Below are 27,906 nucleotides of genomic sequence, written 5' to 3'. Positions count from 1 at the left end.
GGTTTCAAGGTTCCTCTGCTGGGTATCTTGGGCACAGCCTAGATTTCAAGGTCACCCTTTTACTTTGTTGTGGCTTTCCCAGAATTTATGAAAACATTTGGCAAATCCTAAGACTGCTGACTTTTGTTCAGTGGGTGAGATAAAATTGCTCTTTTTTTCTTCTCCCTCCCCCCTTTCTGCCTTAGCAGTTACAGAGTGATTTAAGCTATGTATTCTCTGATTATGGAGGAGAGGTATTAACCATTTGTTTTCAAGTGTCTTTGGTTGGAGAAGATAAGGTCTTGCAGTTCACAAATGGACTGCAAGCTGCCCAAACTGTTTGGCCTTGTTTAATTTCCGTATTCCATTTGCCCAGGAATTTTCTTAGCTTCTTGCTATTCTGTTACAAGTATACTGAAACAGTGAGTCTTTCTCTTGCTCAATAACTCGAAGCAAAATCACAGGCCTGAATTAGGTTGAATGCTTATTTCTGAATTAATAACGGCTGTCATGTTTAAATTATAACCCTATCCCTGGAGATAGTAACAATCAACAACCCAGATCCAAATGTGCTGAAAGTTGGTGAGGGGTGGTTTTCCAGAAGAAAACCCCAAGTGCTGTGTTCTAAAAAATATAAAGAGAATAAATAACTACTATAACATGGAAAGTGGAGCCCCTGTACTCTGTATTGCTCCATCAGACAGAATTTCCATCAGTTTGAAGAAATAATTATTGGGCAGATTTAGCTCAGCAGAGAGAGAAACTAAAAATTTAGAACTTGTCAACATAAGAAACATCCAAACCTGTAGAGAATTTTTATGTTTTATTTATTTATTTTTGGAGCCAAACTGACAACAATTGTCAGGAAGAAGAATCTCAACAGATTGAGAAAATTCTCCAGAGAATCACAGTTTTGCACCTTATTTTATAGATCAGAATCAAAGGAGAAGATGTAATGGAGGTACATGGAATCTGTTGGTGATAGATTTAGGAGGCAGGAGAAAGCAAGTTGGGGAAATCTCTGGGATGGGATAAAAAATAAAAGAAATAGAGTCATACTTTTTTTTTTTTAATCCTCACTTGAGGATATTTTTCCATTTATCTTCAGATAGAGGGAGGGAGAGAGAGAGAAACATCCATGTGAGAGAGACACATCAACTGGTTGCTGCAACTGAGGTATGTGCCCTTGACTGAAATCGAACCTGTGACTCTTTGGTCCTCAGGCCTATGCTCTAACCACTGAGTCAAACCAGCCGGGTTTGACTTCTTTTACATTGGTGGGTATAAGGCAGTTAACAGTTAACAATGAACAGGATAACTGGTGCAGTGACTGTGCCCTGAGGGGTCTAGAAAACTGAAATTATCCCGACATTCCAAAGGTATGTTATCATATATGCAAAAAGATAATAGACAGGCTCAGTTAAGGTAAAGATTGACCTTTGTCAAGGAAGATAGTGGCCTAGGACATGACTACCAGCCACGGCTCACTTTTAGTTAAGCAATTTTCATTTTAGAGCATCCTATGTGGTTACTTTAGGTCTCTGAGTTTGTAAGGGTCCCATGCAGGCCTCCCCTGAGCCTGTCAGGTGTGGTATGTGGCCCCTTTTTCATCTTCAGAAGTTAGAGGACTGCGGTGAAGCTTGTCTTCAAGCTCAGGCCTAGTGACCATCTCTGGTCGGCTGAGTGGGATCTTTAAGGTCTTTTTAAACTCTGTAGCTGGTTACTAGCTTTCTTCCTTCATGTTTAGATTAGATAAAAGGATTATTTGCTAAATCCTATTGAGATTAAATATGTAAAACATTATTTCCAAGGGATTTGCTTAATGAAAGCACAGAAGGCCAGGAAGAACCTTCCGGGAAGGTGACATGTTCCATTGAGAATTCAAATATAGATGACATTGATGTCCATGTAATGTTTCTTGATATTATACTTCAAAAATGTTCTTTTCTTGCCTTGCCAGTTTGGCTCAGTGGTTGGAGCATCGGCCTGTGGACCAGCGTGTTCCGGGTTCAGTTCCCGCTAGGCCCTAGTGGCTAGGGATATGTACCAAAAAAATAAAAATGTTTTTTATTATTTTAATTTTTTTTATATAAATTTTCCACATAGAGAAGATAAGACATTAATCCCTCAAGCGTAATAACACACAATTTTTAAAACTTATTCAAAATTCAATATATTGTTTTCTACAAAAAGAAGGTGATTTCAATAGTATAATAAGTTGATTAGGAGTTGTTGTTTTTTTGGTCCTTGAATAAGTTTCTGTTCATAGGGACATAAACAGGAAATGAAGGAAGGGAGCCAATAATCACTGAACATCAATTATGTGTCAAGTGCTGTATACAATTTATTTAATCCTCACAGTATAATTAGTTTCATTAACATTTGAAAAAAATCAAGGTTTAAAAGAGTTTGTTTATATTGCCTGAATTACATTTTTTAACAAAATGCAAGATCTTGCCCGAGGGCTACTTCCTTTCAGCTGGGGAGCTTAAAGTCAAATCTAGGTGTATTCCTTTGTAAACCCAATCTCATCGTGTTGCCTATCTGGAAAAGCGATGAAAAATACAAGCCTGCTTTCTAGCAATTCCTGCGAGTACTAGGGAGTTCATTATTTCTTATTTACTTGATATTTCTGTTGATGTTCAAATGTAGTTCATAAATTGAAGGGATGGTACTACAGGGAAATTAATAAATTCAGACTATTAAGGCAAAAGTGAAATCAGAAATGAATCTATAATTCAGTAGAAGATACAGAAAAAAATTGGTAATGCATTTTACAGTTTTGTAAGATAATGGCAATTGTTTCTGTAGGACTCAATATCCAAAATTACCTTCCATCTCCTCTCCTCTCCATTGAGGTGGAATGTTCATATTCTTCTTTTCTCTGAATTTTCAAAGGTGAACCCATTTAAGTTTGGGTATGTGGATTCAAACTATTTGTCTTTATGAAAGGGAGGAGGGAAGTAACTTTCTAAAAATTTAATGCTTTCTATAAATTTGCTTCATCAACTTTCTAGATGAAGATTTTATAACAATTCAAAAGGAAAGTAAACCCTTGAAAGGCTTTTACTACTTAACATACTGAAGAGTTAATTCTAATATGAATTCCCTAGAAAGATTAATTGGCTTTTTTTCCCACAATACAATATGGTGTGCATATAAAAAGGAAAAAGACTATTAACAGTCAACTATAGGCAATAAGGGCTTCAGTTTTTAAAATAAGAACTGACATATGTAAAATGGTTTTAAAAAATTAATTACTTTTCCTCTATGAAAATGTTGATGTATAGTTATGTTAGAGGAAAGCTTTTGAGAGTTTTGAGGAAACTAGGCAAGAAAAGGAAACATCCTAGCAGGAATAGAAGAGTCAATAAGATAGGGACCTTGGAGAATCCTCTCCTGCTTGGCAGATTAGTGCTTTGGAGCCTGTTAGAGGGGTATTTATAGATAGATAGATAGATAGATAGATAGATAGATAGATAGATAGATAGTGATAGAGATACATAGTATGTTTTAATTGATTTTTTAGAGAGAGAGATAAAAACATTGATGTGAGAAATATCAATTGGCAACCGCTTGCACGACCCCTACTGGGGATTGAGCCTGCAACCCGGGCATGTGCCCTGACCAGGAATCGAACCAGGACCTCTCAGTCCATGCGACGATGCTCAATCCACTGTGCCACATCAGCCAGGCTACATTATATCTTATCCTCAATAAGCGAATTGTTGCTTCACCAGAAATCTTACAGGATATTTAAAAGAGTTTATACCTTAATGTGGAAAGTTAGAAACTTAGGAGATCTTGGTTGAAACTTGAAGAACAACCAATAGTTCTTACCTGGTCTTAGGTCTTACTATGGGCAATAAAGAGCAACAACACATTTCTTATTTTTGTTTTGGTGGGGCCAACTATTTAAAAAGATAAGACATGCAAATATGCTAAGTAATCACGAGGAGTATGGCCTGGGCAGGGATGAACTGCAGCAAAGGGTCAGTGATAGCACTAGGGATAACAGTAAGAGAAGATGATCTGTATGTAATTTGTGTTTTACTCTGAAACTTCAAGACTGCATGACCTTGGGCAATTTACTTCACTTTCTCCTATATAAAATGGAGATATAGAGTAACTATATTGTGGAGTTGGTGTGAGAATCAAACAGAGATGCAATAAATGTTTACTCCAACTTGGTTGAAGTAACTAAGAGAATTAGAAAGACTTGGAGAATAGTGGAGAGGACACTTGACAAGAAAATTTTAATATTTATGCTGGATCATTGTTTTGTCAATAGTGAATTGTAACTATGATATACAAAATAGCACAAACTTAATGGTAGAAGACAATAGCTAATAACTAGCTGTGTAGGTAAGTCAGTTGCCACACACGAGAGTATTAGGCCAGATTAGGTTTCAGATTCCTTCTAGATCTTATTTTTAATTTTCAAATTTTTTTCAAATGATTCTTTAAAATATGAAATTTTTATTTTTTAGACCCACATAGACAATATATATTTCATCCATTCACATTTATTTCAAAACATTTGATGAATTCATCATTTTGTACAAGACACTGCCCTAGATTCAGGGCATGTAGAGTTAGCAGTCCTTGTCCTCAAGAATCTTACAGGAGAGATGGGCAAGTATAGGTCCTAAAACAGTAAACAATGACAACATGGGATTTCAGAGAAGAATCACTCCATTCATATAACAGGAAGAGGGGATCATGTACACATTTACTCATTTACTCATTCTATACATTCTATACTGAATGGCAGGTATTATACTAACTGCTAAGAAAAAAAAGAGAGTGAGCAAGCCGCCATTGCTGCCTTTTAAGAACAATAGAAAGCTTCTACAAAGGTGAGCAAAGAATTCTCCACGGAAGAAAGGTGGGAAGTGAATTCTCAACATAGAGAGAAAGAGGATCGAGGCGGCATGAGGAAATGAAGTAATATGGCACTTTGGGGGGATTACAAGTTGTTTGGTTTGGCAGGTGCATGGTACTAGTGATGGAGAAGCAAGAACCAAGGCCAGAGGACAAGACAGTAAACACCTTTGTAAGGGGTATAGGTTTATCCTGAAATAAGGGAAATTCCTACTGCATTTTAAGCAGGGGAGTGAACTGATCAATACAATTTTAGGAACATGTACAGGGATAAATTCGAGAGTTGTGGTGGGAAGTAAATAGACAAGTCGGCAGGCAGTCACAGGAACTTGGGTGTGATGTGCTGAGGCCTGAACCTAGGCAGGGGTGTGGGAAATGCAGAGGAGGAATGGAGAGGTGCTGAACCAGCAGCAGTGATAAGAGTGCTGGGGACTGGGCATAAGATGGGGAGCAATGGGACTTGGTAACATCGCCCAGCATTCTGACTCAGGTGGTTGACAGTGCAGAGTGGGATAGGGACTATAGGAGAAGATAAGTTTTAGCTTTAAAACTATCCTTCCATAAGATATTCAGAGTTTTTCAGAGGAACTGAATACACTTGCTGAAGTAAGAAATCTGGGCTGAAGAAAAATGCTTTGGGATTTGAAGCCATGCAACTAGATGAGCTTTTGGGAAACTCCAACATTTAAGGAGCAGCAGCAGAAGACGTGCTCCCAAAGAATTCTGAGAAAGGGCTCCTGGGGATGTGGGGGAAATTCAGAGGGATTTGGCTCATGGAAGCCACACTTGGAGAGAGTTTCTGGAAGGGAGAATGGGCAAATAGTGGTAAAAAAAAAAAATAATATAAGATGTAAATTAAACAATTTAGAAATATTTTGATATGGATAGGAAAGGCAGTCTTACTAAAGATATCAGGAAGTAAAAAATGGTAAAGCAGATTATAGAATTGAATGTCTCATTTAAAAAAATTCAATGAGAGTAAATCATTGCTTTAAAAAGTTTGATTGTGAGGACAGGAAGAGATTGTGAAATATTCTGTTGGAGATCATTGGATAGAATGTAAAGAGGATCGCAGACATGCAGATTAGATTCCAGACTTTTAGAGTGTTTGTATAGTCCTCCTGCTTCTGTACTATATTACTTTAAGATGGAAATATTTAAACCTTTAATTTTTTTTTTTTTATCCTCACCCGAGGACATTTTTCCATTTTTTGTACAGATAGAGTGGGAGGGAGGGAGAGGAAGAGAGAGAGAGAGAAACATTGACATGAAAGGGACACATTGAGTGGCTGCCACCCGCACGACCAACCAGGGCCGGGGACAAACTGCAACCGAGGTACATGCCCTTAGCGGGAACCGAACCTGGGTCTCTCTGGACCGCAGGCCGACACCCTAACCGCTGAGCCAAACCGGCCAGGGCAAAACCTTTAATTTTTGTGGTTAATCCTACTCAATTTACTCAACTAACACTCATCAGGTAACATTTTAAGGGCTTCTGCAGGTGTTTGGTAGTGCTTTTGTACTTCACAATTCACTAGGAAGACTTATAGTCAAACAATAATGTAAATAGATTTTGAAATATGTGACCTGAGTAATGTTTTGTGTCTGTGTAGAATCTGCTCTGGGCACTGGTGCTGTTTCTGTGTTGGAGTAACAAAGCAGCTTTCTTTTATTTAACAGGGTTCATTTAAAGCTATCATAGTATAGTCCAAGAACTTGGAAGACCTTCTATAGTGAACTCTCACCTAGTTCACATTCATTTATTAATCTACCTTGAACTTTTTCTGTTCTTTTCCTATGGAATGAGTTGCAGAAATGAATGGGTATAACATCTTCCTGCGAGTGCAGCTTTAATTTAGTGTATTGATTTCCAAGTCAGAAGAACCAGTGGTTTGCCGGCAGTACTTTCTTAATAGTTTTTGAAAACAGGGTGGTAAACAGTGTGAGGGACATCTATGACCTTCTGATTTAGGAGGTCAGACCAGCAGGAAGGATGGAAATAAACACCATGCTGAGATTCCACTTGGCTTACCTGGGTTTTCTTCAGTCTGTTCTCAGGGACATCATACCAGCTTCTGGCTTGTGGATATCCATTTCCCTGAACTCTCTCTCTTTTTTTTTTTTCCTATTTCAACAGTGTTAACAATGGCAAATGGCAAAAGCATCACTGCTCTTGACTAGGCACAGTTCCTGTCTTTTGGTGGGAAAAACTACATACACACACACACACACACACACACACACATATATACTCACACACACATAAAATGGCAGCACTTGCCTCATATCCACTTATGTTTCTGGATCACATCCCACATGTGTAAGGACAAATTCATTCTGATACCTCCGCCAGTCCTCACACCGTGAGGAAGTTCCATTACTCTCTCTGTCTTGAGATGTCTAGATAAGAAGGCATCTCTTTCTGGATACCTTTTGAAAGAGAGAACCTGTTCACTTTGGATGTTTACAACAATTCTTATGCGTATAAGGAGGAAACTCAAATATAAAAGACCTATAACTTATATTCTGCTTGTCACAGTCTTCAAATGACTGAAGCTGATTCTAAAGGGGTCTATGTGAAGGCTGTGAAGATAACATGAATCTACTGGAATGTTGCGTCTTTTAGAAATGTGAATTAAGTCCGTCAAGGCAGGCGTGGAGAGACAGCACGTGTGGCCAAAACTGACCGAATTAGAAAAATTGATGGATTTGCGTTGCCCTGACCAAGTCGGTCAGTGAATTTTTTCTTTTTAACTTGTGGGATAATTGTCAGTTTTTGCTATGTATAAAACACTGTGGAGGGCTACAAAACAATGGGGTATTATTGACTTCTGTTTTTAAAGAGGAATGATCCATTTTATTTAACACTCATGGAATATGGAAGGAGTCTCCAAGATTATGCAGGAAAAAAAAGAATTGTGAAGAAAGAGAGGTCTTCATGGTGTTTGGGGGTGGTCAAAATATACATTATTAATGGTGGGTGGCCTAGGTGGAAATTATCATTCAAGGAGGGGAAAATCCCCAGATATTCTCAGAAACTTTTGGTCCATGCAGTCTGGGAGGCTGTAATGGATGTAACAGATCCGAGAGGTGGACAATGGGCATCATAGTGAGAGGAAGTGCTGGGCAATTTCAGCCTTTTTGGAAAATGTTGCTAGCTATTATACTTTTGGGGGTATTATAAGTTAGTGTATTGTTTTTTCATTCCTATTACTTTCTCATAATTTGCTCAAGTTCAGTTGCAGTTAAAATGTTTACATTGAGAGCTTGTCACTGTTTTCTCTGAAAAATGAATTCAGTTTACAAATTGGTTTTGATATGCTATTAATGCAATTTAAAAATTTAAAATGATATATTCCAACCCTCAGTTTTATTAATGAGGAAATTGAAGTCCAGGGAAACTGACTGACTGGTTCAGGGACACAAAAAATATCTATTGGCAGAGGATGTAACAAATTGGTATTCCGACTCCAGCTAAGATTCTTTCCACCGCCTTACATTGCCACAACCCAAAATGATGTGTGTGTGTGTGATGTGCCACAAAGTTCGACATAGTGTTGTATATGGACCAAGACACTTGTGCATGAATGAAGCCAAAGCACTTTATCTCTATTCTAGCTAAAATGATGGCATTATGAAATTTCTCCATTTAGTTGAAATGAAAGAAAAAGTGATGGTCAGATCATTTTGTGTATGGTGTGTATGTATGCCTATAGTGTATAGGACTGGCAGGTGTGGCAGGCAGAATAATGACCCATAAAGGTGTCCATGCCTTAATCCTGAGAACATGTGAATGTGTTACTTTATGTGACAAAAGAAACTTTGCAGATGTGGTTCAAGTTGAAGGCGTTGGAAAGGAGAGATCATCCTGGATTATTGTGGTGGTCCCATGTAATCACATAAGTCCTTAAAGGCAGAGAATATTTCCTGGCTGCAGAAAACAACAAAGATAGTAGTATGAGAAGGATTCTGCCTGTGGATATTGACCATCTAGATGGAGGAAGTGGTCATGAGCTGAGGAATGTCAGTGACCTCTAGAAGTTGGAAAAGGCAAGGAAACAAATTCTCCCCTGAATCCTCCAAAAATTAATGCAGCTCAGTAATACCCATGTTGAACTCACTAACAGAACTGTAAGAGAAGGATATTGGAAGAAGATAACTGACATGATAAGTGAGTACGATTAATTATTGAATGAGGTTAAAAATGAGTTAATATTTGTATAATGCCTATTATGCACTAGACATTTTTCAAAGTACATTAACTTTCAAGAATCTGATATCCTCTTGTTTTTAACCCAATTTGGCATAAGTACAATGCATTGTTTCCTTGTTTACCTCAGTACTGGAAAAAAAGAAACTTTTCTACTGAAATTATATCCTTAGCTCTTTAGAAAGTATGGTAAAAATAGTCTATGATCAAATAGTTTATTGGAATTTTAGCCATGCTGCATTTTCTATTAACCCAATTTTCTCCTCAAACAAAAAGAGTAAATAGTTTTCCAAGTGCTGGTGAGAATGTGGAGAAAAGGGACCCCTCATGCACTATTGGTGGAATTGTAAATTGATGCAATGACTATGGAAGTCAGAATGGAGGTTCTGCAAAATTTAAAAATATAACTACCATATGACCCACAATTCTATCTCTGGGTATTTATCTGGAAAAAAAAAGTCCAAAACACTAATTCAAAAATATAAATACACCCCTGAATTCATTGTCTGTTTAGAATATAAGCTCCAGCTGCCAGAGGTTGTGTGTGCTGTTTACTCAGCATTGTCCTGAATGCTGTTTGGAGAGGTGAAAAAAGAAGTATTTTTGGATGATCGTGATTTATTCCAGGGAGTGTGAATAGCAGCATCTCAATCTTATCGAAGATACCAAGCTTGAAAACTAAAACCTTTGCAGACTGCTCCCTCAGCATCACCCTGAGAGTGTTGGCAACCAAGCAGTCTCCAGGACAGCAGGGGTGCATTCACCTTGGATTTTGGAGTAGAAGTCTGTGCATCTCCCTGGGGTCAAGGCCTTCTTCTGAGCATCCACGGTGCTTCCAGAGAAGAGACTGGGTGCTCTCTGGAGCTCTCACAGTCTTCACAGTGCAGGAAGCATGTCTGCAAGCAGGAAGACAGCCAGAGCCTTTGAGTGGGTGTGGGTATAAATATTTCTCTTGGATCAGTTCCCCTAGTTATTGCTAGCCTTTGGGAACTGCTCAAAGAATGGTATTCCATGTAAGAGACCAACCTGTTGGCTGTGGCTCAAGTGCCTCCACCCCTCTGCAGACATTGGCAGGAATCCAGACTCTAAACCAGTGCTGAAAATGACAGGTATCCTCCCTCTGACCTTTGGTGTTGTGCATGAATTTTGTCTACTTTCTGTGGCTGGCTACAAAAAAAAATTATTTTTCTTAATAATTTTTCTTTATTGATTTTAGAGAGAGAGGAAGGGAGAGGGGGAGAGGGATAGAAACACTGATGAGAGAACATCAATTGGCCGCCTCCTGCATGGCCCCCACTGGGGATTGGGCCCACAACCTGGGCATGTGCCCTGACTTGGAATCGAACCAGCAACCTCTTGGTACATGGGTCAATGCTCAATCACTGAGCTGCACCAGCCAGGCACTACAGGAAAACTTTTAAGGTGATTTTTTCAACATCCCAAGAAACAAATCATTTGAAAACATTTGTTATATCCAGGCTCTGCTGACAACTGTCTTTATAGCCATAAGCTTCTCAGTCCTTCAAATTAATACAATAAACCAGAGACTTTAGAATCAAAAAGCTTTTGACAAATTGAGGGAAATGCACCAAAACAAACATAACATTTACAACTACAAGTTGAAAGACAATAAGTTGTGATGGATAGAGCAATAAAAGGGAGTCAGGAAATGTGATAACTAGTTTTTAATTGAATCTTAGCTGGCTCTGTGACCTTGATAAGTCAATTAATCTCCAGGGTCCTTGGTTGCATATTAATAAAATGAGAGGTTTTATTTAGGCCAGTACTGTCCAACAGACGTTTCTGTAATGATGGAAACGTCTATATCTGCACTGTCTGTACAGAAGCCTGTAGCCCATGAGTCTGTTGAGCACTGAAAATGTGGTTAGTACAACTGAAGGACTAAGGTTTTAACCCATCGAGAACTTATAGTGGATATTTGCATTATTTGACTGCACATAATCTGAACCCTTCCAGATTATCTATGTCAGTCTTATGGGGAGGTAGATCTCATCTCTCCCTATGAAGGTTAAAAGCCCCAGATAATTGCTTTTTAACTTTCCCTATAGTGAGAGGGTGGACACATAGCCTAGGCTCAACCAGTAAGATGCAGCCACTACAGTCTTTAAAACAGAAGCTTATTATGAAAAGCAGCGGAAGCTAAGGAGAGCATTCTGGAGTAGCAGCAGCCACACCAAATTTCCAGGGCAATGAGAGCATTTCTGCTTGGGGGATCTATTGTTCAGACTGGTGATAAGCAAACTATGGTATTCTCTGTTCACCGTTGTTTGACTATAACTTTAGGTAAACTACTTAATTTCTCCAATTCTTAAGGTAAAATCTATAAAAATAATTTAAGTAATGTCTACTCTCTGTGTAAAGGTAAGTCAAAGAGTTTGGTAAAGAGAAAGTTTTGGAGGCATAAAATAATCTCCTCCAAGTTGTGTTTATTTCCGTTTCATTGGGCATAGAATTCTGTAAGAATCTAGTAAATTGAGATGCTTGCTAGCACTGAAAATAAGAGGTTTCTTAGAAAAAATATATTGATAGTACCCGGCCCGTGTGATTCAGTGGTTGAGCATCGACCCATGCACCAAGAGGTCACTGGTTTGATTCCTGGTCAGGGCACATGCCCAGGTTGTGGGCCCAATCCCCAGTGGGGGGCATGCAGCAGGCGGCCAATTGATGTTCTCTCTCATTGATGTTTCTATCTCTCCCTTCTTCTCTCTCTAAAATCAATAAAGAAAAAACAAACAAACAAAAAACTTGTATATGTATATAAAGTATTGATGGGAAGTTATTTTAGTGTCTTTCTGCTGCTCTTGTGCCTCCTTTTTCTTAGTCAGTAACTCTGCCCACAACCCAGAGCATCCCTCACCACCCAGTCTACACAGCACCAGGAGCTCCCAGTCTATCCTTCCTTCTGTCCCACAAATAGACTTCTTGCAAAACTCTGTGCTCTGTGCTCAGTAGGAAATTGATATATCCATTCAATCCAAGAAATTAATGGCACATCTGAGCTCATTTAGCCACTCTTCCCACATGGAAGTTTTATTTGAGCTAAAGCCTCTGTATTGTGGTTTGAGGAAGATCATTACTAACACACTAGACCCATTGAAAAATACACACAGGAAAATAGGGACCAACCTATTCACTTTAATGCAAGTAAAGCTAAACTAGAGAATCTAGTAGTAAAATAGGTTTCCTAATGCTTCCTCTACCCCCTCCCCATTGCTACTCCAAATTCTGACCTTAAAACCCATCAGAGGGACGTGTCAGTTTAGAGAAGCCTAACCTGGCCAGCTGCTTGTCTCTCACCTGCCGACAGAAGGGGCAGGACTCGGAGGTCATGCATACATAAAGACCTTTAGCATAGACCCCACCAGAGAATAGAAATGAATGGAAATCATTTCCTTACTGTCTCATTAATCAGGTAAGACAAGCAAGTGAGAAAGGGAAGAACTTCGGGATACTTCTCACCATTACGTGCTGGAAGTCAGAGGTTCCTATCTGTAGAGAGCAGAAACTGGGCAGAAAAGGATAGCTCTTCCCACTTGCCCGAGTCATAAGAATGAGGGTAAACACAGGAAATTGAGGCACTTTCCAAGGGCAGTCAGGGCATAATAAAGGCTTTTCTGGTGCCATATCTCACATTAGGAGTTTGCTATAGTTTTGTGATTATTTGTTACTTTAAGCAGCCTCTCTGTCTTTACAACAAAGCTGTGGGGGGGGAAGGAGAAACATCTGTAACAAAAATAAATTAATTAATTAATAAAAAAATTAAAATAAAATAGTGCTAGCACAAACAACAAATACTAATCTAGTCATTATATTTCTTTTTCTCCACATAAGGCAAAGGGCCAACAGAAGATAATGCATCTAACTATAATCAGAATATTTCAGGTTCACTCCTGGTTAGAACTAATATTTATACCAGATTAACAGTGTTTTGAGGTCTGTAAGAATGTTTTCCTTTCCTTATAGAAAAGACTTAGCAGAGTGGTTAGTCCATAGTACACAGTAGATGTTCAATAACGATGAGTTAACCTATCACATACTCCTTTTTCTTTCCTCTTGAAGGGTCACCTCAATCTTTTGCAATTCTTTCTTTCACTTTCCTATGATCCCTCGTTTTTCTTTCTTTGTCCCAGGCAACTGTTTTATTCCTGCAATGCTTTTATTTTTCTATCTTTCTTCCTCTTATTTTCTTCTAACTTTCATTCACCCTTTCCTTTCTTCGTCTTGTCTCCATAATTATCTTAAAATCACCTTTCCAGGTGTGACTTGATAACTGCAGAGGAAAGTCTTAAATCAAAGGATATTGAAATTGATACATTACTAATTGGTTATGGGAAGAAGAGCCAGAAATCTGGGCTGCTCTGAGACAAAGCTGTGCCAGTATCCATTTTGACCTCACAAACATGTTAAATGGACTGCCAGTCTTCCTCGATGGGGTATTTACTGAATCTAAAACTCACTTCCAAAAAGCCGATTCATACTTTGCTAGCATGCATATATACACAGCTGTGCCTACAAAATAATAGCTATTCATATAAGCTTTGTCTAAATACCTAAAGAAAGAAAATCTAAATTAGTGAAACAGGCAATACCTTTTCTTCTCTATGTACCTACAACAAACAGAACCCCCCTTAGGACCTTGTGTAATATAGCAAATATTAATTTGAAATAAATAGTTCAAATTATCACTATATAACCCCTAATGGATAATGCTTTAAATTTTCCGTAGATCTGAAAATATATGAAGTATTTTCTGGTAATTTTCCCAATTATAAGACTATTGAATTTGATTACAACTTAACTAAAGACAAAATAATAATAATGAATAATAATAATAATGAATAATACAGTTACCTGAGGCAGATTTAACTTTTTATGTTAAATAGAATTGAGAATTGTGTGCTAGAAAATTGAAATGGAGCTTAATATTGACAGATGAAAATTAAAGAACAACAAACTAATAAACCTGTGCACATTAAGTAAGGGAAATTACTCAGGGGTTGCTGGTCTGGGGCATTTGGTTTTAAGAAAGGAATAAGGAGAAAATGGGGATTAAGAGACAGTGACACAGCCCTGGACGGTTTAGCTCAGCAGTTAGAGTGTTGGCCCACAAAACAATGAGTCTTGAGTTCGATTCCAGTCAAGGGCATGCACCTCCATTGTGGTTTGTCCCCGGCCCTGGTCAGGGTTGTGCCAGAGGCACCAGTCATTGTGTCTCTCTCACATCAATGCTTCTCTCTCTCTCTCTCTCCCTCTCCCTCTCTCCCTTCCACTCTATCTGAAGATAAATGAAAAAATATCCTCTGGTGAGGATAAAAAAAAGAGAGAGAGACAGTAAACATATTCAAGATCTGGTCATATGGCAATGAGAAAGGTTTGGGGGTTAGACTAACACTGTGCAGCAGAATAAGTGATAGTTTTGAAGAACTGACAAGAGAGAAGGACAGCGGTATTTACTGGGGACCAGTTGCTGGGTTTCAGGAGCAGAACTATTGCTATTTTAGTCTCCTAAATGGGAAAACATAAAAAATAAAAATGCATAAAACAAAGGAAAGACTTATACAATAGGAAGAATATGACAGCCAAGGACAGTCAAGGTTTGGCTGCTAGAAATAAGAGAACCTAATTCTTGAAGCTCAAAACCAAGGCCAGAGCAGAAGCAGAAGTCATGCTCCCTGGAAACCAATTCTCTAGGCTATGGTCTTAAAGATTTTGACATTTTCTGTAACCAGGGGCAGAATTAGTTTCAAGGGTGAGGGATAAGCCAAATTTACAAGAAGGGCTAAAGTGTCACCAGCTTTGAAATTTAGAGGAGAAAAGAGACACACATCATTATGTGAATTACTACATAAAGTAGAAAAATATTCTAAAATTTTTGTGCTGCAAAAAACATCCTGAAGTTAGTGGTGGAACCTCATTTATGGTGGCTGGGATGATTCAATGTATAAACACATGGAAAGGCTTAGAATAGTGCCTGACACATAGCAAGCATTCAAAATGTTAGCTTACTGTTGTTAGTTATATCCATCTATGGCTCCTTTGAAGTTCTTCAGGGAAATTCTGTGTCTGCTCAAAGCTTCCGAAAGAAGCCACAAAGGGGACTAACGGGCAGGAGGTTCCTTAGGAAGTCCACGATGTGCAAAGCTTTATGTGAGCACATTTTGGAGAGCAAGAGATGCCTAGCCAGCATGGCTTATAGGAGGGGTCCTCATTTAAAGTCTGTGAAAGGACGTGATCTGGAAGACCCTGAAGATTTCCTTTGTCCTGAGAGGCCTGGATTCCACACCCCCAGCTTTAATTTCCAGATGTCTTGTTGCAGGTTGAATAGAGGCTTGGGATCAGATAAGTTTAAGCAGTTTAGAAATAATGAGGCTAGAATCTTTGGTTAAAAATGTGGTAGTGAAAATTGTCTTCAGGTCCTCCTCACTACATCCCATTTCTAAAGGGGGTTCTGACACTTACAGTTTTTCTCTGTCTGTCATTCTTGACTCTCACCAACCCCCTGTCACCACTTTGCTTCCCTTCATTCACTGATTGATTGCTTCATTCATTCATTCACAATTTTTTTTTTATCCTCAAGGAGGACATTTTTCCTTTTTTTTTTTCAGGCAGAGTGGGAGGGACAGAGAGGAACAGAGAGAGAGAGAAACATAGACGTGAAAGGGACACATCGAGTGGCTGCCACCCGCACGACCGACCAGGGCCGGGGACAAACTGCAACCGAGGTACGCGCCCCCAGGGGGAACCGAATCCGGGTCTCTCAGAACCGCAGGCCGACGCTCTAACCGCTGAGCCAAACCGGCCAGGGCCATTCACAGTTTTTTAATACTAGCCAGTCATTGGTGGGCTTATAGATTTCATGGACCAATAATAAAATTTTAAGAATAGAAGCACAAATAGCCACTACAGTTGATTTTATACAGTAAGAACATTTAAAACTCACAAAAGTAGCCCCGGTCAGTTTGCTCAGTGGTTAGAGCATCAGCTCGCAGATCAAAGTGTCATGGGTTCAGTTCCCAGTCAAAAGCAGTACCTGGGTTGCAGGTTGAATCTCCACCCTAGTCGGGTTGTGCGGGAGGCAACCAATTGATGTGTCTCTCTCAAATCCATGTCTCTCTCTCTCTCTCTCTCTCTCTCTCTCTCTCTCTCTCTCTCCCACCTCTTCCTCCCTTCCACTCTATCTAAAAATTAATGAAAAAATATCTTTGAGTGAGGATTAACAACAACAAAATTTATTTTTAAATCACACAAGTAAAATTATCACTTTATATACCAGAGTATAGTATAAACTCGTAACAAATAAGAGCTACAGTTATTTTAAAGGACTTTAAAAATAATATTTAAAAATAATGGAATAGATATTTTGTCTTCAAAAACAAACCAAAACACTAATTTCCTTGCCCTTCGGCTTCTCACTTAGTCCTGGTCCAGGGAAAACCTGGCCAGATTGATAGTGGGGAAAATCTTAACCACGACCTACAGCTGCAGTCTCCCGGCCTTCTTTCCTCGACTCCTTCACAATTCCCCCACAATGCTCCTTGCTCCTGCCGGAGGCCTGCTGACCCATGGCCTGACGACTGAGCTGTCTCTGGACATCACTCCCTCGGCTTACTCACGCGTGAACGAGGCGGCTGCTCGGCTGCAATTGCCCAAGTCAGCACTTAGGCATCTGGAAGACAGGAGGCAGAGAGATATGTCTCTTTTGGTACTTCTTTTAAAAAATCATGAAGTATGGCAACCTTCTTATCAGACTGGCCCTTAGAACAGAACTTTTCTCATATTTTTAACTTCCCGAGAATCACTATATTCAAGGATTCGAGTCCCTAGACCAGCCAAATAAGTCTAATAATTCCGAACGACTAATGTTTTTTATCATTATATTCTAAAATGTGTGACTTTCTATTTCCTCTGATAGTGACTGAGCCTGGATTGTTTCCTCTCCCCAGTCCCAAGTACTTCGTTGTCTCAGTGTTTCAGAAGAGACTTATGGTGTGTGTGTCTGTCAAAGTAGTTTAAATAGAGACTAATATTTGCATTGCAATCATCAGACCACTTACCTAGAACAAGCTACAGTTGAAATCATTAATGAATCATACCTTATAAGTGTACTCTGAGGGACTGCGATGTGATTTCTCTAAATGGTTGCTCTCTGTAGCAGTCAGAACTGGCATCGGGCTGGCATCGCTCTGAGTCAGATAGCATCCACATATAAACTTGCTTCAGAAACTCAATTTTATGATGCCTTCAACCTAGGCGCTTAGTGCAAACTATCAAGTGTTGCATAGCCTGTGGTCAGTGTTTCTTTAATAAGAACTTAGACCTTCATATTTTGGCACTAATATGTCAACAAATGCATTCAAAGCAATAACATTATTTTTAATTTCAGGAGTCCAACAGGGCATTTTAAAGCACTAAGATACTTTACTAGAATTTAATTTAATAAGACATAGTTGAGCAGATGGAGCACAGAAAGGCAAGCTGTGTTCTAGTTTATTTCCTAAGCAGTGCTATTTTCTCATGAACCAATCACTCTGTCGGACTTTCTAAACATCAGCAAATCAGACCTGTAGGAGAAGGTGCCAGTAAATTAGGCCTTATTGCAAAACATTAAAAGCAAAGTGACTCATTTAAAACCATGAGGCCTCTTTAAGGAACTACTAATTTAGTTAATCAAGGTGATATGGCTTTAGAAAGTAAATTATGCTTAAATGAGGTTCTGATGTGGCTCTAATCCTTTAAACGATTCCCAGCGCTTGTCTACACTGATGACAGAATTACAATGGTTATTTCCTGGGATGCTGTGTGATCTAAGAGTTTAGTATCAAAAAGAGAAAGACTAAAATTCTCAGATTAAGGTATTCTGTGTTGGATAATGTATAAAGAAAAGGACCTGAAAGCTTCTCTATACAATTCCAAAGTCAGGAGTAAAGCACACATATACCCCTTCCTACCAACTGCAGTGAGAATAAGGAATTTTCTTTTTCTCTCTAGTTTCCATCACCAGGCATGAGCAGACTCTCTTATCATATGTGTTAGATATGTCAGGGCTACATGGAGAAATTAGGAAGAAAAGTGAAAACAGAGTGGAAAGGAGAAATGGAGTATTGGGGGGATAGAAGCAGCTGTGAGAGCCAGTTGGGAGACAGGCTTCATAACCACCCTTCTTTTCTTTCTCCAGAATCTAAAACACCATCCCAGCTACTTTTCTCTTTGTTTCCACACTGTTGTTCTTAGGCACCACATTTCTTCATAAAGTTGGATCCAAGACAAAGGCCTTTTGCAACATTTTATTTTAAAAGTATCATGATAGGACTTCTGCTTCTAGACATGGCTAACTAAGAGGACAATGTTTACCTTCCTGCTTTAATCACCACCACCAACACCAAAAAAACCCAAAATGTATAGAAACAACTATTTACAGACATTGGACAACAACTGGCATAGAAGCATAATCCCTGAAAGAAGTAAAACAAATGAAGTGAGGTTTATGATTGCCTAGTTTAGTGCCCAGAGAGAATATCCAGCCTGTAGCAATTTTTTAAAATATGCTCTTATTGATTTTTAGAGAGAGGAAGGGAGAAGGAGAGAGAGAGAAACATCAATGAGAGAGGAACATTGATTGGCTACCTCCTGCATGCCCCTTACTGGGAATCGATCCTGCAACATGGGCTTGTACCCTGACGGGGAATCAAACCAGCAACCTCTCAGTGCATGGTTTGAGAGCCATTGGACCACACCAGCCAGGCAGGGAGGGGGAACTTAAATAGAGCCAGAGAGAGAGGGGAGTGGGGAGGGAGAAAGAGAGAGGGAGAGGGAGATTTTTCTTGACTCAATAGCAATATTCTGATAATAAATCCATGCATGTGAGGAATCTACAAAAAGCTGGGGGAAGAAACAATGTAATTAATCAGAGCAAAGTCTAAGGATCATGCAGGGCCAGGATAGTTCACAAATATAGAAAGATGTCCTAACATATGTGTTGTCAAGTGAAGTTGTTAGAAGAGTATTGCCTCAAAAGTGAGACCAAATCAGCCCTAGATTAAAGGCTTCTGGGCACCAGTCTAACACAACTTCAACAGAAGCTTCGAAAGGGTCAAACTGTTTCAGAGGGACTTAATTCTGCCCCAGAAAAAATTCCTAAAAATATTTAAAAGACTACAACAAAATCCAACACCCAACAAGATTTACAATCTCTGACACTCAAGCAAAAGTTACCTATCAAGCAAAGAAGCAAGAACATGTAATCAATAACAAGAGGGGGGAATTAATGGGGAGAGAGACTCCACAATGCAGTGCATGATAGAATGAGTGTGCATGGACATTGAAATGGCTATTTAAATATACTTCGTATTTCAGAACGTGTGCGCATAACAAAGACAGACATAGAAGACCCGAAGAAGATGCAAGTCAAACTTCTAAAGATTGAAAATACGCTGTCTGGGTTGAAAACCACGCTGGATGGGATTGACAGCAGATAAGAGAAAAAAAAAAGAGAGAGCAGTGAGCCCTGGCCGGTTTGGCTCAGCGGTTAGAGCGTCGGCCTTCAGTCCAGAGAGACCCGGGTTCGGTTGCCCTTAGTACCTCGGTTGCAGTTTGTCCCCTGCCCTCCCTGGTTGGTCAGGCGGGTGGCAGCCACTCGATCTGTCCCTTTCACTTCGATGTTTCTCTCTCTCTCTCTCTCTTCCTCTCTCTCCCTCCCACTCTATCTGTACAAAAAATGGAAAAATGTCCTCGGGTGAGGATAAAAAAAAAAAAGAGAGAGCAGTGAATTTAATGCTACATCAATATAAAGTCCTCACATTGAAACACAGAAAGAAAAAGATTGGGGAAAAAAAAAAAAAATGAACAGAGCCATCTGACCTATAGGACAATATCAAGTGGTTTATAAAATCTGTGTGACTGGAATCACAGAAAGGGGAGGGGACATAAAAATATTCAAAGAAATAATGACTGAACACTTCCTATATCTGATGAAAACTACAGATTCTGTTCTCAACCACAGATATACTGAATCAGAAGAATTTGTGGGGTAGAACTGCATCTCTCATAAAAAGTGAACCACTGGAGTTAGATGAAAGGAATGAGAAAATGAAAAGTATCTTTGAAGGAAGCCTCTAACTCTAAACCAAAAGAGAACTTATCTGAATCCCGAGGGTTTGCCATCTTGGAGTAGGTAATCCTGATTTTGTGCCCACAAACAAGCTCACATGTTTTGAATTCTAATAAAGAACATTTAATAAAACATTGGAAGAAAAAGTGGAGCTTCTCAAAAAAATTCCGTACATGCCCTGTCTGTCTCATGGCCTCCAGCTCAAGTGGGATATATAAACATGGAAGAAACACATTATTAATTATGCAAATTGTCTCAGGGGGAAATCTGCACTTTTCAGATAAGGTGGGGCATGAGTTAGGCTTCTTACAGATCTGTTTACTTTCACACAAGCAAACCAGGGGTACAGCAGGATGACTGTGCAAATACAGCAGTCCCTTTGTCTTAGAAGGAAAAAGAGAAAATGCAGAAAAAATACACGGTTGATAAAAGCAATCTAAAGTATAAAAGAATATTCCTCATTAATATCATGCATTGTAGAAGTTAATAAAAGGACAAATTCAATCAATCAAAAGATCGAAGTCCAGGAAATAATACAGTAAAATAGAATGTAAAGAGAATTTACAGAATTCAGGGGAAAAAAACCCAAGGCACAAAATCCATCTTTACAGCCTGGCCATTGTGGCTCCATGAATTGAGCATTGTCTCATGGACTGAGAGGTCCCAGTTCGGTTCCTAGTCAGGCATATGCCTGGATTGTGGGTTTGATCCCCAGTTGGGGCCTGCAGGAGGCAGCCAATCGATGTTTCTTTCTCACATCAATGTTTCTATCCCTCTCTTCCTTCCTCTCTCTCTAAAAAAATCAATAAAACATATATATATTTTAAAATTCATCTTGAAAGAACTAAACATATAAATTAGAAATAGTAAGCAACAACACAAAAACTGGATTAAAATTAAATTATTTCAATAAAGAAAGTCTTAATATATAAGTCACATAAGAAATAAACAGAGATTAAAGCCACATCAGACATGGTAGATATGGGGAGAGAGAACACAAATACAAGAAAAATTGTGTTGCTAAATTACAGAACATAACAACTCAATAATAGTGAAAAGAATTAAAAATAAAATAAAAATAAATCCCTTGAATTAATGGCACAACAGAATATGGAGATTGAAAAAAACACATCTAATTAAAGAAAAACTGTTAAGAATAATCAATAACAAGACATGCTTTAGTTAAATGATTGAGTTTCAACAAAAAATACATCATTCTTCAGGCATCATAGTGGAAAGTGCAAATCACCTATAATAATAATAAAAAAAAATCAGGCTAATTTAACATTTTCCTCATCAATAGGCAAATGAGTTAACAAGGTTCTGAGGAGAGACCCAAACATTTTAGTTAGCCAAGTTGTTTCATTTGTTAGGTAAATGGGCTAAAGCTCTCAAATAAAAAGAAAAACAACCAAACTCTTTCAGTAAGAGCCAGCCCTGGCCCCAGGACCCTTGTCAATGTTCAATTTCATGGGGGACCTCATTTGCATATATATGAATATGTTAGTTCACATGTCCAAGCTCTCTCCATACATTTGTTATCAGTGGGGTGCTCTTCATGTCCACTCCTGTTGCCAGTGGAGGTGGACTTCTTGTGATGTCATGAGGAAGGAATTTCTGAGACTTGCACGGGAGAGTGAGTGATATTTATTTGTGTGAAATTAAACCCCTGAGTTTAATTTCTATCTCCCTCTATCCTGCCAAGGAAAAAGTCCCATTTCGGCTTTAGCAGAGCTAGGATTAAAGCCAGTGTCGCTTCCACTCCATATCTGTACAGTCCAGTCAGCATCAAGCTAGCTTAGCTTGTGTTCCCAGCTGCAGTTTGCTGTGTGTGGGGTCTGCATGGCCGTGGGCCATGTGGCTTCTAGGACCACATGGCTATGGAGGGAACATGGGCGAGTGCCAAGAAGCAGGAGTGAAGCAAGAATAATGAGAGAGAATTCCTTTGTCTGAGGATTTTAATCTTTTAAGACTTTGTGCATCTGTAGTGGCTCCACACCCTCTAGCCAATCCATGTTTCTTCAGTCTGTACTGACAGACATGCACCTTTCCTACATCGCCCCAACTTCATGGCATATACACCCATCTTCCCCTTTGTTGGACTCCTTCCCCCAGTGATTTGCCGGGCATGGACCAGGTGGTTCCCTAGGGAGTGTAAAGTTGCAGCTTCCTAGTAAAACTGCCCAGATGACCATGTTTATAATGTCTGGCCTTTCTTTTACTCCTTTCCTATTATTAATATTAATAACTAGCTAATTACAATGGTAACACCTTCACAAACAGTCATGTCATTCCTGGGCTACTGCTTGGTGTAGGTGTGGTAGGTTGGTCCATACTCAGCAGAACAGATCTGGGAAGATTCGTGTGTAGGCCCCGAAAACAGGATCAGGGCGGTTTGGGTAAAGTATGTGGGTTCCTAGGTAACCCAACTGTGATCTAGAATAGGCACAAGAACAAAGTCCCTTGAACCTGCAAACCCCTTGCTGTATGGGGAAAGACATGTGTTGGGGATAAGCTAGTTTAAGACCCTTTAAATTACAGGACTTGGGGCAGGAACACCTCCTGCCTAAGTCCAAGTGTGGCGCTGGTGTCCAGAGCACTCATGAGTTCTTGAAGAAACTGCTGAAGATGAAATCTTGCCTACCAAGAAATGAATAGCTAAACACTAAAGGATTAAAACACCCTCAAATTCCAGAAGATATTGGAGGAACACCTACAATGTTAAGCACTAAAGACACTGAACTAATAACTTTACACTCTTCAACATTTTTTTTTATATATAGTATAAAAGACAACAGCCCTGGCTGGTTTTGCTCAGCGGTTAGAGCGTTGGCCTGTGGTCCAGAGAGACCCAGATTCAGTTCCCACTAAGGGCACGTACCTCAGTTGCAATTTGTCTCTGGTCCCGGTTGGGGTCGTGTAGGTGGTGGCCAGTCATTGTGTCCCTCTCACATTGATGTTTCTCTCTCTGTCTCTTCCTCCCTTCCTCCCTCCCTCTCTATCTGAAGATAAATGCAAAAATGTCCTCGGGTGAGGATAAAAAAAAAAACAAACTGGCTTTTTCAAAAACATAAAAATTCAGAGAAAACAGGAAATGCGAGCCTTTAAAAAATGCTTAATGATTAAATCTATTCAACCAAGAAATAAGTACAGAAAAATATGGTGAAGGGCTGGAGATTATCATTGCATCTATTAAAATATAGAAACAGACTAAATAACTGAGGGAATTATGATTACATAGAACAGAATATAAATGTTATAACCCTATAATATAAAAAATTATATAACCAAAATTAAGAGGTAGAAAGTGAAAAATAAAGTGTATGTAAGAATACTAATTTCCTCATTTTTAAAAGTAGGAGTCAATTAATCTGCCTAAAATTGAAACATGTCATTTAAAAGAAATCATAACTCTAGATATTTAGTGTTGCTCCATGCCTATGTTTCTTAGTCATGGCAGAGTAGGGAAATTATATATTGAAATGAAGAAACACATTTAAATTTCAGCAGTTTCTTCAGCTTCCCTAAGGTTTCTTCTGTGAAATTCAAAATTTAAATCTAATACTTTCTTTTAAAAAGTAGCATGTATAGAATTATTATCTTAATAAAAAATTACTTTTGTCTTTTGATTAGTCTATCAATCTATCTTTCTACCTTTCTGTTCATGTGTCCATATTTCTATTCACCAACTTCTTTGTCCATCTTGACCTTTAAATCTTCAACTAGAAATGTCTAGGGTGATAATCATTTAATATAATTATTTCATGTTATTGAGATTGTTTTGTTAATTCCTTCTTTATTTTTATATCTATTTCTTGATTTCATTATGATTTGACAAACATGTAAAAGTTTCACAAAAACATTTTCCTTCACTCTACATATAACACTTCTGTACTGTGGTTACCAAATGTGTGGTAGTCTATCCTTCTCCAAGAAATTCTGCATTATGCTGAGTATTTTATACATTTTACTAAATTCTGACACTGTCTGCCTAGAGATATTGTCAGATCCCACAGGTTAAGGGCTCAGTGCCACAAGACTGTCTCCACTTCACATCAGATGCCAACTGAAAAGCGAGGTAGCTTCTGACCGACTGGCTAAAATGTAGAGGTTCCCATGACTCTCTTTTCAGGTTCAATTTGCTACAGCAGCTCACCAAACTCAGGAAAAAAATGTAATTACTAGATTACTGATTTATTATAAACGGATATAATTCGAGGACAGTCAGATGGAAGAAATGCATAGAACAAGGTATGAGGGGAGGATAGCAGAGCTTCATGTCATCTCTGAGCACCAGCACCTCTTGAATGTTCTTCCAGCTCCTTCCTCTTGGGTTTTTATGAGGCTTTATTACGAAGTCATGATTGGTTAAATTGTTAGTCACTAGTGATTTTTTTCTTTCAGTTTTATTGAAATGTATTTGATATATAATATTGTGTAAGCTTACTATGTACAACATAATGACTTGATATATATATAGTATATATATATATATATTGCATAATGATTACCACTGTAAGTTTAGTTAACATCTACCACCTCACATAGTTACAAAGTGAACTTTTAAGAATTACTATCATAACATCTTTCAAATATACAATATAGCATTTCTAACTGTAGTAACCATGCTGTATGTTATATCCTCTGAACTTATGTATTTTATAACTGGAAGTTTGTAACTTTTACCACCTTCACCCATTTCCCCAACCCCAGTCATTGCCTTTGGCAATCAAAATTTATTTTTTGTTTCTTGACTTTATTAGATTTCACATAGAACTGAGATTATACAGTATTTGTCTCCTCTGCCTGACTTATAATGCCCTCAAGTCCATCTGTGTTATTGCAAATGGCAGGATTTCCTTCTTTTTATGGCTGAATTATCTATATCTTTATATCTATATCTATATCGGTCTAATAACCTATACCTTATCTATATCTATCATTATCACACATTCTTTGTCCATTCATCTGTTGATGGACAACTACGTTGTTTTTATGTCTTGGCTATTATAAATAATGGTGCAATGAACATGAGGGTATAGATACCTCTTCAATACAACTCTGTAATTTGTTTCCTTTGGATATATGCCCAGAACTGGGATTACTGTATGAGATGGTAGTTCTGTTTTACATTTTTTAAGGAGGCTTCATACTATTTTCCATAGTGGCTGTACCAAGACACATTTCCACCAGCAGTGTAAAAGGGTTCCTTGTTCCCACATCCTTGTGCACACATCTCCTGTCCTTTTTATCATAGTCATTCTAACAGGGGTTATATCTCACTGTGGTTTTGATTTGCTTTTCCTGATGATTAGTGAATTTGAACACATTTTCATGTACCTTTGGGCCATTTGTATATCTTATTTGAAATAATGTCTGTTCAGGTCCTTTGCTCATTCCCTAATTGGATTATTTAATGTTTTCTTATCCAGTGATATGAGTTCCTTATATATATATATATCTGGGTATTAAACCTTTATCAGATGTGTGGCTTACAAACACTTTTCCCTCAATTTTTAGGCTGCCTTCTCATTTTGTTGATTATTTCTTTTGCTGTGCAGAAGCTTTTAAGCTTGATGTAGTCACTCATGTTTATTTTTTATTTTTTTGTTGCCTATATTTTTGGTGTCATGTCCAGGAAATCACTGCCAAGACCAATTTCAGGGGGGCTTTTGCCTTATGTTTCTTCTAGGAGTCTTATGGTTTTAGGTCTTATTTTTAAGCCTTCAATCCATTTCTAGTTAATTTTTGTGAGTGGTGTAAGATGGGGGTCTAGATTTGTTATTTTGTATGTGAATATAAATTTTACCAATGCCATTTATTCACGAGACTATCATTTCCCCATTGAGTAGTTTTGACTACTTGGTCAAGTACTTGACTGTATATGCATGGGTTTATTTCTGGGCTTTTGATTCTGTCTTATTGGCCTATGTGTCTTTTCTTTTTATGCCAATACACACTGTTTTGATTACTATGGATTTATAATATTATTTGAAATCCGGAAATATGATGTCTCCTGTTTTTTCCTTCTTTCTCAGGATTGCTTTAGCTATTTGGGGTCTTCTGTGGTTCCAGATTTATTTTAATATTGTTTTTCTACTTTTATAAAAATGCCATTGGAAGCTTGTTAGGAATTACATTGAATCTAGGTATAGATTTGGGTCATGTAAGGTATCTCACCGAGGAAGAGAGAGAAACGAGCTGCAAAAGAGGGCAAAAGTTTTATTGAAGGGCTCCCAGGCGAGGCTCACTGGTCCACGTGGCAGGGGCCAGGGAAGTCGAGTTGCTACTTTAGCCTGTGGAAGATTTATAGGGATGTTAGGGACCTGGGTGGGGTGATTAGGTGTGGTGTCAGGTGACTGGCGAGCTGCTGGGGAGATTTGAAGGTGGCGTATGTTGATTGGCTGGGAAGGGTGGTGGGATGTGACCAGGAGTGTGGCTTCAGCCACATCCCGGTAAGGAGGAGCCTCCAGAGTTAGGTTTGGATGATTTCTCCTCTGGCCGTCCATTTCCAGGTCATGCGACTTCCCAGTCATGTGACTCCCTGGAGCTCACTGGCCTTATAGGTAGTATGAGGATTTTAACAATATTAATTATTTCAATCCATAAACTCAGGATATTTTTTCATTTATTTGTTTTTTAATTTCTTTCATCAATATTTTCTTGTTGGCAGTGCAGATTTTTCATGTACTTGGTTAGTCATTCCTAATTATTTGAATATTTTTGATGCTATCATCATGGGATTGCTTTATTTCTTTCTCAGGTAAAATTATTGTCTATGTATAGAAATGCTACTTATTTTTGCCTGGTTTTGTATCCTTTAACTTACTGAATTTGTTGATCAGATTTAACATTTTTTTGATGAAACCTTTAGGATTTTCTATATACAAAATCATGCATGTATAAGTAGAGCTTATTTTTCTTCATCCTTTCCAATTCTGATTTCTTTTTATGACTTCTCTAGCTAGGACTTTCAGTATGATGTTGAATAGCAGTGGTGAGATGAGGCATTCTTGTCTTTTTACTGATCTTAGAGGAAAAGTGTTCAACCTTTTACATTAAGTGTGATGTTAGATGTGGGCTAGTCATATATGGTCTTTGTTATATTGGGATACATTCTTCCTACATTCAATTTGAATGGATGTGGGCTTTTGTCAAATGCTTTTGCTACATCTATTAAGATGATCATATAATTTTTATCTTTAACTTTATTAATATGATACATCATATTTATGAATTTGCATATATTAAATCTTCCTTGTTCCCAAGGATGAATCCCACTTGATTATAATGTATAATCCTTCCAATGTACTGTTGAATTTGGTTTGCTAGTATTTGGCTGAGAATTTTTACATCTATAGTCATCAAGGATATCAGCCTGTAATTTTCTCTTCTTGTGGTATTCTTATCTGGCTTTAGTGGCAAAAGTAATGTTAGCCTTGTAAAATGAGTTTTGAAGTTTTCGCTCATCTTTAATTTGTGAATTTTCCAGTTTTACTACTATTATTTATTTCTGGTTTTACTATATAATGGTTTAATATAATATATATTTATATTTAATATATGTTAAATATATGAATATTAAACATATAATGTATGATTTAAGTCTTCTTAAATTTGCTAAGACTTGTTCTGTGGCCTACTATGGCCTGAATCATTGAGTTTGCTGGCTAGACAGACCCCTAGATGGGCTCCGCAGAAGGGC

The sequence above is a fragment of the Molossus molossus genome, unplaced genomic scaffold (assembly GCF_014108415.1).
Source record: "Molossus molossus isolate mMolMol1 unplaced genomic scaffold, mMolMol1.p scaffold_m16_p_3, whole genome shotgun sequence".
Lineage (NCBI taxonomy): Eukaryota > Metazoa > Chordata > Mammalia > Chiroptera > Molossidae > Molossus > Molossus molossus.
The sequence above is the reverse complement of the archived record's forward strand: the minus strand, read 5'-3'. Positions refer to the sequence as shown.